Below are 15,217 nucleotides of genomic sequence, written 5' to 3' on the forward strand. Positions count from 1 at the left end.
CGATTAGGTCCTTTTTAGAGACATATTTATCATTTCAAACTAACTTATTAGAATTATTGATTAATACTTGTGGACACATAGTAAATAGGGTCATTAGTACAGGGCCATTGCAATAATCATACAGCGTTTTTTTCTGGTAGAGCTTTTTTCTTTAACTCTTCTTTAAAACATAAAATACTTTTATAATGTTCAATTAATTAAATCATATACAGTTTTTCAATTTATTACAAATGAATGACAATTTTTTTTATCAGTTTGATAGTAAATAATTATGTAATGTATGTAATGATTACAATCGTCGTTACTACATATGTAGTACGGATACACTTGACGGCAAAATATTAAAAAAAAAAAAATTAGGTAACAGAAAAATATTATTTTATTTACTGAGCTTATCGCTGCATACAGATTTTTTGAGATGACCTTAAGGTTAAGATACATTAAGATAAAACGTTCTAAAGTATATTATTACAACAACAGTACCTAAAAAGGTTCATATATAAAGTATTTGAATATCTTATCAAACTGACAGATAATATCGGCGGCTCTATGAAATGTATTTTTTATTAAAACAGAAAAACTTAAAGCTCTACTTTTTTCTTATTAGAATGACAACTGTTCCTTGTAATACTTAAAAACGTTTAAGTAATACTTATATATATATATTACTGTTACAGTGAATTATTAGCACATTATAAGCACACATTAGTGCGTCTTGGTTGGCCGACGTTGCAATCAGTCGAATGGGTCTAGTTGCTTGAAATAATAATATTTCGCATAACTTGAAACTTATTATGGTTACTCTGTGTGGTCGTAACCTTTAAACGTACTTTACTGAAATTGGGAAATCCAAATTCAACTATATAAATGAGCTGTTAAATATATAAAATAAGCATTTGACAATAAAAAAATATAAAAAGACGAAATTGGTAGGTTATAATAATGGAAATTTAAATTACGTTTCATAGATAATATATTCAAAATAAAGTTAACACACTTTTTAAAAATAATAAATTACCTTATCTTTAGTACATACACTAATTAATTAATTCGTTAAATATACAATTTAAATTAATTCAACTTAAAAAAAAGGTCTTGTAATAGAAATAGAACTCAATACACGTTCTTTTTTTTATTATATACCGTGTATTATGGACGCCATTTTATTAAAAAATTATGTCAATCACAACGAAACCTCTTCAACAAATTTTACAACAAAAAAAAAACTTAGAAAAAATAATTAACAGCCATTTTGGGCGTCGCTAAAACTGCCCGAGATGTCTCTATCCATTTTTTTATTCGATGATCTGTTTTGATAAATGACATTTCACCCTCACGGTACCTGCTTCGAAAAAGGTTAAGTATAAGGAAAACAATATGTCTATTCCAATTAATGCCTGTATTATGTGTCCAGTAAATGATTCTTTACTACAGTCTTGTTTTATTTGCGTTTCATGTTTACATTTTTTTATTATATATTGTTTCGTGCTTCTATCTATGCTTCAATTGTTAGTTGGTTTTAAAAATCTAATAAATCATATGTAAGCACTATTATATCGTTTTGTCGAAGTTTTGTATTTTTTTAACGATTATTGAAATTGTTTATGCTAGAACAATAATTATAAGTCGATTTATTTCTTTTTTCTCGTGCCGTAATTTTTTTTTTTTTGTTTACCAAATCACGATTACTATAAATTATGTAAAAACTCACCAGTAAACATTTCGCTTAATCCATGAAAATGATCGGTTATCCAGAATTTAGCAAATGATATAAAATAAATATAAAAAAACAGTTATTAATTCCTACGCAATAAATGTGAAAACTAAACTTGCACTATATAATGTTATTGTTTACTGTCTTCACATCACTAGTTCTCGAAAATTCACAGCGATTTAATAACAAATATCACCTCATTCTTGTCATGATTAATCGGTGTACTCCAAGTCGTTCCATTAGTGTCCAATTTATTTTTTCGTTTCGTCAAATAGAGATACCATTCCGCCTAGTCGGGACCACCGAACCGCCAGAGATATTTTATTCATACCGTTGCCCCTCAGACTGATTTTTAACGAAGCGCATCTAATTGCGAACATGATAAATAAATATTCGAAACGGACATGTCACTTATCAATCGGGAAAACTGGAAACGGCGGAAATCAAGTTCAAGTTCGCGCGAAATCTTTCAATTAAAAATATCACAAACAGATTTTTTGGCTAGACTTCACACGGCACCACTGTCCTTTTCGCACGTAAATAAACTGTCAACAATTTCACGATATTAGATCGGTCGGCGTATAATGAACGTCTGAGCCCGCATTGAGCTAGCTGTCAAATCTACGAGCCGTCATAGTCCGCTGCCATGAGTGGGTACGCACACAGACGCGCGCGCGTGCAACGCGGGACACCAACACACTGACAGTCTCCAGCCGAGCGCGAGCGTACGAGCACCCTCACACGAACGGCTTCGTGATTCATACGTGCTAGGCGTTTGTGTTGCGGCGGGTGGGAGTGCGAACATGCAGTGTGCTTTTAACGCGGCCAGACGAAATGATGCTCAACTGCAAAAGGGAATGTGAACTGTATCGGTTTTACAAAATGGCTGGTTATAAGTGACGGTACACGCGCCTATGTGGCCGATCACATGAAGATTATCCGAATGCGTGTGAACGCATGCAGCGTTGCGCTACGGATGGGCGGGAAACGTTATAAGGAGATACGTTTTTGCTGACTTGATAGCAAGCAAATGAGTGATTTCTTATTCAATATGCATAAGAACTTTATTAAGCAAAAACGATTACTTATCTTTGATAATTAATCAATACATTAGTTAATATTATTACAAAACTACACATTCGATTTGACCATTCGATAAATTACTCTTAGATTTATGTCTATTATTATCTTTAAATAAATTGAGTAGATTACTTTATAAACAGAAGTAGATCAGCGAGACCTTTGCGCAATGCTTATTAATTCTACTCCGTAAGTATAATATTATGCGTATAACGTTTGTTTTTAAAGCTACAAGAGAACTTTCCTTTGATTTCAGCTGTCGCCAACACATGTGCATACCTATTCGAAACGCAGTACGGCGGTCGTACGAAATTGAAATACGACTTTATGTAAATCGCGATTGAACTGTTTATCGGGTGGCAGCACGTGACAAAACAAACGATCACTAAGGTATAAATGGTAATTTAAATTTCGAATTCGTTTCCGTCACTTGATCGTAGATTTTGCGAACAGTGTAAATGCGGGCTTAAATATGGTCCCAGCTTACCTGCAACAAAGAAAAGAATCACATTAATTTCGTTTATCGTAATTATTAATTGATATTTATGTTTACACAGGAAAAAAAGCAGTTTTAAAAAGTCATTGTCGCTTGTTATCGTATGACCTGATGTCTGTTTAGTTCATTCGCTCCGATACGGAGACACGGTCAAGAGTGGTACTAGCTGATAAGTCGGCCAATGCAGCGGGGAAGATACCTATTTATATGGTCAAGTTCATTGGAGTCGTAAAAATGACGCATGACCTCGGTATCTTTTTTATATATTTGACGTAGTTTTGGAAACTGACTCATTTTGTTTGTTCACAATAAGATGAGATAGTACGTATATTTTCCTTAACACTGCTAGATATGTACATTCAGATTTGAAAAAAAAAAATAAAAAAAAAAAAACATTGAAGCATACATTATTTTTATAACAGTAATTATAGTGATTAAGTATTGAAATCGATAGATATTATTAAATTCACAATGATGATGGACGTAGATCGTATCCCCTTATAGACGCATAATTTATAGGTATTCGAAGGATCGCAACAATGTTACAAATTGTACGCCATCAAAGTATATATCAAGATGACATCCTAAATGGTCGGATACGTTAGAAGACGCAATAACAATAAATTGGATAAAATTTTATATATAAAGCGCTATTATTACAAACAATATTAATTAAATTGATAACAACGCAAAGAAATGAGGTGAACGGACCTCATACGCTTAATAAACAAAAGTTGAATAAAATTAATAAAAATTAATTTATAGCGGTGTTATCATTTACTTGCATAAAAACAAAGTTTATATACTTATACTTCAAAACAAATTGAAGTGGTAAGTTGAAAATAACGGTCCTAGCTTATTTATTTTTTTACAGTTTTACCTATTGTATAAGTTTCAGGTTACAATATCGGAGAAAACATAGCAAAATACTTTCATACAAATCAATGAAATAATCAAGTCCTAATTGCGAGTGGTCAGATGGCTCAATTATCGTAAATGTAATGAAGTCATCTTTACAAAGCCGACATAAACATTAAAAAGCGTAACCACTTCATTATACCGATGAAGATGTTACCAATTTTCTACAGCACCGAAGTGATATATCTACCGTGAAATTTCAGAAAATAGACCCCTGTAACTTTTTAATGCCCTGAGAGAGTTATTACATTAATATATTTACCAAACACGCACCTATTATTACTTTTTCATGTACTCGTTTACGCATAAATTAAAAGCTGGCAGTTTTTCTTTTGTCCCTGCCCTGATTTGGTATTCATATTTGATATTTTGTTAATACAATAGGACGCGTTTTAAAATAAAATATACAAAACGTGATCATAACTTACACGAATAAACCTGTTTTCAATGTATGCTGAAGATACAAATTGTGAAAGAGGCAATTGTTCAATGTTCATGCTATGTCTCTTATCGAGCGGCGCATCAGCAAACTATTATGAGCTTTTTTTCTATAACATATAAGTGTTTTATTTTAATGAACTCGGAACACATTGCTTCAATTACGGTCATATCGAATGAAATATGACTTAAGTGAGGGATATTAAGGGGCTAGGGTTTTAAAACGTGAACTTTGTTATGTGGACGCATCGGAGCACCCTTTTTAATTTGTCTCTACTATGAACCGTGGCAAAAAGGGCTTCGAATGTAATCTTGTCCCAGTTTTTATTCATCGGAAATTTGCTTCGATGTTAGCTAGCTACTCACATATTATTGTACAATTTTGTCGGAATTTTCGTGTTCCTTATTGCTTCCGCAACGAATTTCGTGCGACCCACAAGTAGAAATGTTTGAACCAATCGCGCATTCGCCGGCAGCGGCCGACTCCAATTTAGTTTTTTCGGATTAGATACGGCAAACATAATAACATAATTGCTCTAATAACAGACTAACCTCGCCGTGCCTTACAATTCACTTTCCAATTTGGTCCATTTTTTACCCTCGGTCTGTCTAAAACTATTATGATTTATTATAAAATTTTCGTGCAGTCAAATTATGGGCTCGGTTTTCGACAGTAGGTACGCGCGAACAACGCTTTCTCTTTCTTAGTTTCGTTAAATATCAACATGTGAGAAGGACGGAAACACTTCTATTGTATTTCCTCGGAAACCTCGCGGCGTTACATAGCTTAGACTTGTGGATAAAATGATTTACGAGACTTTTTCTAATTAACTCGTAGGAACAATAATTAGTTAGATTAACATGTAACGCCACTGAGACTATTAAAATGAAAACCTTGGCTCGGAATTAATTTGGTCCGGTAGCTCGAGAGAACAATAGCGAATCGTACGTACGTACCGAAATTAATTTCGAGGTAATTGTATAATTTGCATTCTCTTGCAGTGTTTTATAATCCACTAGTCTGATGGTAGCAATGATAAAAATTATTTGTGATATAAAAAAATTAAATTATGATACTTGTTCTATTTTCTACATTTATAATAACATTTTTGAAGATCCTTCATCGTTTTTACAGTGAAAACGTTAAATATGAAGGTACTCTTTGAAGCGAAAAAAAAAAATAAAGCCTCAAGTTTAATATTAACGTCAAAAACATATTGCGGTGTACGTTGGAGTTTGTAGAAAGGTTTGAAATAGTGCTACCGACAAATGTTCATGACAAGCGACTGCATTAAACATGAGAACTGCTACACGTATTTACATACATTTACTTTTCACTATAGTATCCACAAAATGTCTTAGAACATGAACGTGTTCTTACACTAACTTTCTTGTCTAAATATATTATAGAATCACCTGCACAAAGATTATCAACATATCGTATCAAACACGCTATGACAATTTAACATACATATTATGTAATTTTAATAGCATCTGCCTAAAGTTTTCGGTATTTACAAAAGTTACACTTGAATACAATTTACAATTAGGAATTGGAGTTAAGCTTAAAAGCGCGTAATTCCTAACGACCAAATTTTTCTTACACCTTCCTAATGGAAAGATTTATGTGCATTATAGAAACTCAGTTTATCTTGCTAAAAATTTTACTCAGTATTTTAATTTTTTTTTTATTTCTTAGGGTAAAATGATTCAACGGGCTCAAAAATAACATAATTAAAAAACTAAACATTTTTTTTATACAACTAGGTCGACATACTAAGATTGATTGTAAGCGATTACCGTAGCATATAGACGACTGCAACATCAGAAGCATCGCAAATGCGTTGCTGACTCTACCCCAATCTCCCAGGAGCTCTGGGTCACCTTACTCACCAAAAGAACACAACTTTACTTCAAAGCAGTATTAGTTAGCTGTGATCTTCTGTAAGAGCGAAGTACTTCCTATTCAGGCCGCTCATTTTGAACAGGGTATTTCCTGCTATGTTCTACCTCAGTTATGTGGAGAGATTTTTAATGGATCATTAAATGTCTTAATTAAATATTATAACCAAACACTAAGAGTAGTAGTGTGTATTGCATATAGAGATATCGCGAGTGGTGAAGCGGAAAGACCTCTAACAAAAGACTGTGACAATAAACCACTAGCTAGGGTTGGTACATATTCGCCTACTTTTAAATTTTTCATACACAGATCGTTGAAAAGCATCGTCGAAATTTTAATGCACTTCACTCTTGCCGTGTATTTATTATTGTTAACGTTACTTTTATATATCGTACGCGTCAACAGAACGTCTGATAAAACGTGAACAGGGCTGTTGAAAATTACATTTATAACCATTGATTCGTAGTAAAATCCTTTATTGTATGTACGTATCTGAACTCAAAATTGGGAGTTACTCTTGTGATTGTTCATGTATGTATATTCGAGTAAAGATAGCGCGCGTGGCGGAGCGGAAAGACGTCCGACAAACTTGACAATGAGCGGCTAGGGTTGACAACAAATATTTACATAATTTTGATACATTACCCATAGACCCGTAGATTAGAATCGATCTACGTTCGTAACATACTAAGTGTTAGCCGTAGTTGCATTTATAAACTCATGCATATTCGAACAGATAGTACTCGGTAGCGGGAAGATCTCCGTCAAAGAAGCGGGTTGGGTTTGACACGAGGTGTTTACATAATTTTGATATATTGCAACCCGTTGCGAAGGGTTAGTGAAAACAATACAGGGCCTGGTTACAATGGATTATCTTTTGTATTCAAACATAGTATCCATTGTACTAGAATATATTACAAAAATAATTGTTTTTTTTTTTAATTTAACTTATAAGCTAAAGGTAGCCAAATTAATTTATTTATATAAATAAATAATAATAATTTGTTTATACAAAATACTGTTTGGACACTGAATATTTAATATGTTTGTCACGCTATAAATAGGTATTCATAAAATATTAATTACTTCAATTATTCAATTTTTACAGGTCAAAAACAGTGTTTAGACGTCAAATTACCTAAATATTAGTAATCGCATTTTAATAATAATTATTGTTATAATGCGTTTTAAGATCGTCAACCCTACAGCAGCCGCGTCCGACACAGCCGCCCGTTTCAGGATCATGAATTATGGCGCGAGCCGATGTGACTTTTCAATTTGAAATCATCAACCTGGAATTAATTTCATTTTTGAACCCCATTATTTCTGTTATCTACAAGCAAAATCGCAATATGCGAGTTTCATATTATTGCTGCTTCAACAAAGTTTCGCTGCGGTAAAACGCAAAATGAAAATGCTGAAATCCATTGTTATTGATATCGTTTTTGATTTTTATTTTTAAATACCTATATATATTTGATTTAAATTAATACTATTTTCTTCGGAAACTTTATCTAGTTACGCAGAAAAAAATTATTAAATACAAAACATTTTCTCCATTTTTTCTCAATTTAAAAAGAACGTTATTATAAGGTTTTAAATAGCAATAATTCATGTTCATTTAGGAAATACGCGTCGTCACAGACTAATGATACACTTTAAAAAATATAATGTAATTTATCAGTCTGTGGGATTAAAAATCTAACGGGAACGTGTTGAATTAGTATGTATTTCACAAATCTGTCAGCAACGTTACCCACACTGTGTCGCTACACTATTCATAGGCCGCCTGTTCGCTCCGTAATCGTTACCGGTGTTGACGAAAGTCGAGCCGAAATAGATATCGCGCCGATAAATTTTATTCAAAATAAAACTCCGGTTTATTTCGAAGAAAACGCGCGGCGAGTTTTTGTTGTGATAATCGGGGGTGTTTAAATTTTTTTTCTTTCTGTCGCCTAGGCGCGGACGTTGACTCGAAATTCTTGGGTAATTTATAGTTATCTATATTTTCACGAAGCGTATAATCATCGCATGATTATCTGCGACTTCAATAAATTTTTTCTTCGCACATATATTGTTAGTTTAATGAAAATGTCTACCAATAAAAAATCTATTACATGAAGTATACCGAAATGTGGCTGTTACATATTTTGTAAACTAAAATCGATGACCGGCCATTCCGAATTGTCTGAAAGGTACGCTCAAATCCCTAAAGAGGAACCTTATAACAAAGCTAATATTAGACAATCATTTCCTGTCAAAAGGGAGGCCCCGCCACCCGGACGGGTGGGGGCTGAATGAAAATACCTCCTCGTCTCTCCAGATTTCGCAGTAGCGGTGTTCGAGTGTGAATCTGAATTCTTATTTTTTGTTATTACTGTGATGAATGGATTTTTAATATCCTCCTGCAGCTGCCTGGATACGTTGGTCCCTTGAAGAAATATATCCTCTCACTGTGTGGATTCCGAACACTTTTTCACTTTTTGTATGTGGTATACATCGCTCGCTTTAAATTTGAAGATGAAACGGCATTTGTAAATCGACAAGTTATTTGTTTAAATGTTTTCCAACGATTCACGTGCGATAAATAGTACGAATTATTAACAAGTTTTTATAGTTATTTAAACAAGGACATTGAAAAATAAGTGTCTCCGCCATGTCGGATGTTGTTCGGACAGGCAACAAGACATCAGCATCCAAAGACGTCTCAATACAGCGGCTTACGGTCTGCAAAAAACGTGCCGGCCGCTCTCACGGCACGACTCTATTACTCCGTCGCGAATAAATAAAACATGACGGGCCCTTCCACGTACATAATATATACACAGGGCCACACATAATCTCTGAGCCTTTATTTTAATCAGGATAAAGGTCAAAATGCAACAAATATGTCTATTCCCGGCGCTGCCGACCGTACGCCGCGTTATATGTGAGGTTGTTACTCGATCTCGATTCAGATTCTGATTTGAGCCGCTCACTTTTTTCAACTTGTAACAATAATCATTACCTGTTCTGAAATATTTATAATCTCCGACTACGGTGTGATTGATTATGTTTAGTGCCAAGTCGGTATTATAAATATTCTCACAACGCATCGTTTACGAAAGAAATCAAACACTTCATACATGCACCTATGTATGTACCTGCATATTAGTGTACCAAGGTACTGTTATAATATCAACAGTATATTGAAAATTGAAGAAATTTGTTTTAGGAATCGAATTTTATTTAATTTAATTTCCGAATCGATTATTAACTCGATTTCTTTAAATCGAACATCGAATGCCAAATTCGACGTGGGTGTTCTTTGCAAAAATTAAAATTGCATGCACGTATACAATAAAAGTAGAAAGGGCAACGACAGTTAAACAAAAGTCGGCAGGTGCTTGTTTCGATAACGCATTTCTCGTTAGTTACGTTAAAGCTATGACTTTGATTAACTTGTTTTTACAAATAGGTACTATCTAACAATAATTAATTTAGTAGTAATTATCTGATACAGAAGTGTTTTAAAGTGTTTAATAAACATGTATAGAAAATGAATGCAAAATAAAAACTAGTGATAATAAAGTTCTGAACATCCAAAACGTTTTAATTTAAATCATGTCCATTTGTTACGCCCTCACACTCCGGTTTTTACAATTTTCAACTAATTTACATTTATGTAGTTGCTCTACTTTGTATTTTTGAAGTAAAACTTCTCTACACACGTTTAACTTTTGGAGTAAGCTGGTGAATGCGTGATGAGAGCGTTACGAAAAGTTTGATCAGGCGATGAGAACGAAGCAAGAGAGAGAGAGGTGCGAGGACACATTTTCTTTCTCTCTTTCTGGTATAGCCAGTTATTTTTCGTTTATCTAAGACATAGTGCAGGCCTATTGTGCAGGCCAATTGAATGATTGATTTGAATTGAAATAAAGAAGTTTCACTCATTTTTTGTGTTTTATTATTAGAAATTTTTTTATACATATAGATAAGACGCCGCGTTGATGTTACGGTCACAGCACTGGTTTTTGGTTGTTGCGCTGGCGGTTGCGGGTTCGATCCCCGCACATGACAAACATTTGTATTGGCCATATAGTTGTTTGCCGAGGTCTGGATATTTATGCAGTCCTTGTGGGTCACCCTACCGTGCCTCGGAGAGCACGTTAAGCCGTTGGTCCTGGTTGTTATCATGTACACCTGATAGCGATCGTTACTCATAGTAGGGAATATATCCACCAACACGCATTGAGCTTTTTATTAAGCTCTGATCCTTCTCCTACATGGGGAAAGAAGCCTATGCCCAGCAGTGGGATATTATAGTCTGAAGTAAGCGAGCAAATAGTTACGCTCTTGCCTAAACTTCTATAACATACGTAAAATATACGATGTTTGAAGAGTCTAAAATTTATTTATCAACTGAGATTTTTTTGGAAAACATGCGATAAAAAATCAGAAAAATAACAATAAATATATTTTATAACTATGCAGTCGCAATTTGACGACAGTATAAATAATCTCACGGTACGTCAGTAACTTTAGTATGTGTCTGACATTTCGCTCTGTGTGTGGCGTCCATGCATTGCCTAATAGCACCGACGCCCGTGCAGGCCACAATAAAAACAAGCGACGAAGCGTCGGTACATTAACGCGCCCGCCATACTTGGCACCGCGCTAGCTCCGCCCGCTGGCAGCGAGTCGCGGGATATCAATAGAGATGGACGTCATATCGATATAAGATTTATGCATTATATAAGTTACCACTTCCTTATCCGTAGACTTTAAATCTAATGAAGCCCTGTGTAAATTAATTAAGACATTATTCTATTATATAGAGTGAACAGTCAGAAGGAGGAATATCGACTACATGTTCGTTATTCAGCATTATCTTATAAGTTTATTATAACTTAACTTATTATATTTTATCAATTTTCATTATGTATATACTCTAAAAATTTTTGATTGAATGTTATGTTATTTGTAAACAATGGTATTAGCATAAATAAACGAATTAATTAGTACATTTACGGAGTCTTAAATGATATATAAAAAATGTGTTTTGTTATCTAATTTCTTCTTAACTCTCATATTTACTTAATTATATAGATTTAAGTAATATTTTGTGATAATTTACATCAAAATTTTAATAAAAGAATATTTTATTTTGTACTAATAGTAATCAAATTTATCTGAAAAGCACAATTTTACACAATGTCTTCGAATAAAAGGAGTTGTATTCGATCGCAAATTAGAAATTGTACCGGTAAAAACAGGAGCAGCTGTCGACTGGTTTGAAATAATGTACCCTCAAGATAGTTGTACACAATATTAAAACGCTCAAAGGCATTGCAATAACAATAAATTCGAATAAAGTCATGTCGGATATTTAAAAACACAAATATAAACAAAAAATGACTAATTGCTTGTTTTGTTTCTCAAGTGTTTTTGTCATTGCACATAATCTCTACTGAAAATAATATTTATCAAGTTTAGGAAGACCTAAAGAAGTGTAAAAACATGCAAAATTTATTATTTTTGATATTAAAGCACAAAAATTAAATTATTAACTGCATAGTTCTATTTCTCGTAAAGAGTTTCATTTCCTCAATAAGTAAAGTCAAGAAATATGCAATTCTAACAGTCCTTCACTTCGAATCGTGTACATGCTAACTTTTTTTATAATTTTTTTTCGGATTGTTATAAGATGGATGATAACCGCGGCTGAGAATTCGTACTACAATACCGCCGCCTATGCCCTGGCACGTAAACCAAACGGCTGTTCCGTTAATTCAATCCACTTGGCACTCAATAACTCCTCTGCAATCGAAAGTAGTGTAATAATTTCTAGCTCGCTGGCTCGTTTCGTATTAATTAAAGTTTTCTAGAAAGCTTTTGACATTTTTCACGACAATGTTGCATAATTACAGTTCGATGCGTCATTGTAACGGAGGGACTGCGTTTAGGCATAATTAATATTCAATTGTTTATTTCCCGTCACCCGCATTATTCTAAAGTATTTTACTCGGTTGTTCCTTATTTCTGAAAATTGTTCAGATGTTATATGAAACAACAAAAAAGATTAAACGAGGATAATAGTTTTAAAAATAGTAGAGCATATGGCAAGCAATTCTAAACTTAGTAAAAGCTGTTATCGTATAGTAAGACGATAAATTGAGTGTACCTAACCACCACACCCAAGGATATGTTATGACAGAAGTATACGAACGGTGGCACATTTTGTCAGCTGAGGATGTAGTGAAGACTAATATTTATTTATTTATAACACAGAGGGGATGTAAATTAGCAGTGAATTTACTGTGTGGCGGAGATGCGGTGCAGTTTATTTTCGGCGCACGCGCATGATTTAAGTAGTTCCCGATGCGGTTATAAATTGGAGCCAAACTTGGACAGTGATTGCAGAAGTAAAAAAGAGCTACATTTTTATTTTGGATTGCTTATCACATTTTCTTGTGTAATTTGTCACTCGTTTCAATTTTGAAATGGATATTAAAACATCATTAAAAACCCGATATCAATACAATCCTTTAAATCAAGTTTTTATCCTTGTTGGTATTTTTTATCAGTATACTTCTCTTGCATTAAGTAATAACATGCACTACTATCAGTTGTATATCTAAGTCACGAAAACGGCATATCTACGTCCACTTAATATTATCCAACATACGTGACCTTAATCCTTTTTGATCTGGTAGCTTTCGCTCGAGATATTTCTGTTACAATATAATAATACGCGGTTGCACAATTCTACTAACTCAGTACCACTGTTTTTACTTAAGTAATGGAATTGACCTTTAGACTTTAAACAACCCGCTCATGAGAAACTATACCGTGAAAGCGAAATAAATTAAACTATTCAATTGTTTATCAAAACATCGTTTACCGAGCCTCATATTCTTTAACCTTTTATAGTCTTCGGGTCATTAAAACTCGTGCACGTAGCTTAACAAACACATTAATGACGACATCTTCGGAATTTATGACGCGTAGCTATTATAGAAAGAAATTTCAATAGCTCAACGTCTGCTCAATAACTAAGGGCATAATTTATATCCTTCCGAAGTGCGGTCGACTTGTGCTATGGTCATGATGGGCAATTCCGCGTTCGTTAACAATGACAAATGACTAAAAAATTCAGCAAATTGGCAGTAAATGTGTAAATTAATAGGAATAGTTGTCGATATTGATAAACGGGCTGTGAATGAGTGCATTCTATAGACTAGCTCTAAGACTAGACCCCTTAGTTAGTTTCACCTGCTCCGAATATATGTACGCACTAGTACTTATAATTGTTAGTCGAAGCTCTAGAAATGCGTATAAATGAAGCAATTGAATTGATAAATTATTTCTAATTTACTTTTATTGCATTTCGAGTTACGAATGTGACGTGGCGAGTGAAAATTTTTTTGACTTGCCTTTTATTTACTGTGGCTATTAACTGTAATAATATCCGTCAGTTGAAGTGGATAATCTATGACCGAATAAAAATTTCGCAGGATTTCTTTTTAATTCCACTAAAATGTAAAACTGGCTAGTTGGTCGTAAGCACAAAGAAAAATCTAGCACATTCTAGAGCGAGGCGCGAACGCGACGGTGACACGCTATCGCGAAGCCACGCTCTGAGGACATAAATCAACAGCGCGCTTGTTTTACCAATAAAATTGATTCTTTCGGATCGCAACGATCGTGGCAACGTTTATGTGTAACCTATATCCTACATTTTATCCTGCTTTTAAGCAGCACGTTTTAAATTTAGAATATTTTATTAAATATAAAAAAAAATGTTCCGGATTTGTAAAAATAATTACTATTACTGTATATATAAGCATTTATTTTGCTACAAATTATAAATTATAGCACCAAAAAATAAAATAATAAAAAATTACGCCAAGCATAACGCTTTTTAACAGCGAATCGAAACAAATTTTATAGACAGTTTTTTAGACATATTTTGATCTATATATAAATAGTCGATCAAGTTTACGGTGATCTTGTTTTGTGCACGTATTATATGGGCTCGATATAAATCAACGTATTCAATTATCAATGACTCCCCGCTAAATAGTGTCTATTTATCAGAAATACATTAAAGCTCACGCGTGCCAAATATTGATAAGTGAAAAATCGTACGCATTGACAACAGCTCATTGTGTTTTGATGTATTGTGTACGCTAACAGATACGCGTTTCATACGAATCGACGCTAGAGTTATCTGATTTTAATTCACGAATGATAATCGACTAATAGAAAATCAAAACGATATTTATGAATATCAAATTCGCAGTAAATATGCATCGTAAACATTGTGGTTTTTGATTAGATAGCCGTATGGTATTTTAATTTATGGTCGTTATTATGTTATAAGATTTATACGATTATATTTAAAAACCGAATTTAATTTATGTTCCCTTTTTAATATGCGTAGACTGCAATTTGTCGGTCTGACTAGCCCGTTGGCGCAGTTTGTAGTGCTTTCAGCTACGCGGGTTGTTGGTTCGATTCCCGCCTGAGTCTGGGTGTAATATTTATATTTATAAAACAAAATATATTTAGCTATATCAGTCACCTGTAACACAAGCATTAAGTTACTTACCTTAGGAATAGACGGCTGTGTGTTAATGTTATAAGATATTATAAGATATATTATTTATATTTTGTACTGAATCGT

This window comes from Melitaea cinxia, chromosome 11 (assembly GCF_905220565.1).
Source record: "Melitaea cinxia chromosome 11, ilMelCinx1.1, whole genome shotgun sequence".
Taxonomy (NCBI): Eukaryota; Metazoa; Arthropoda; class Insecta; order Lepidoptera; family Nymphalidae; genus Melitaea; species Melitaea cinxia.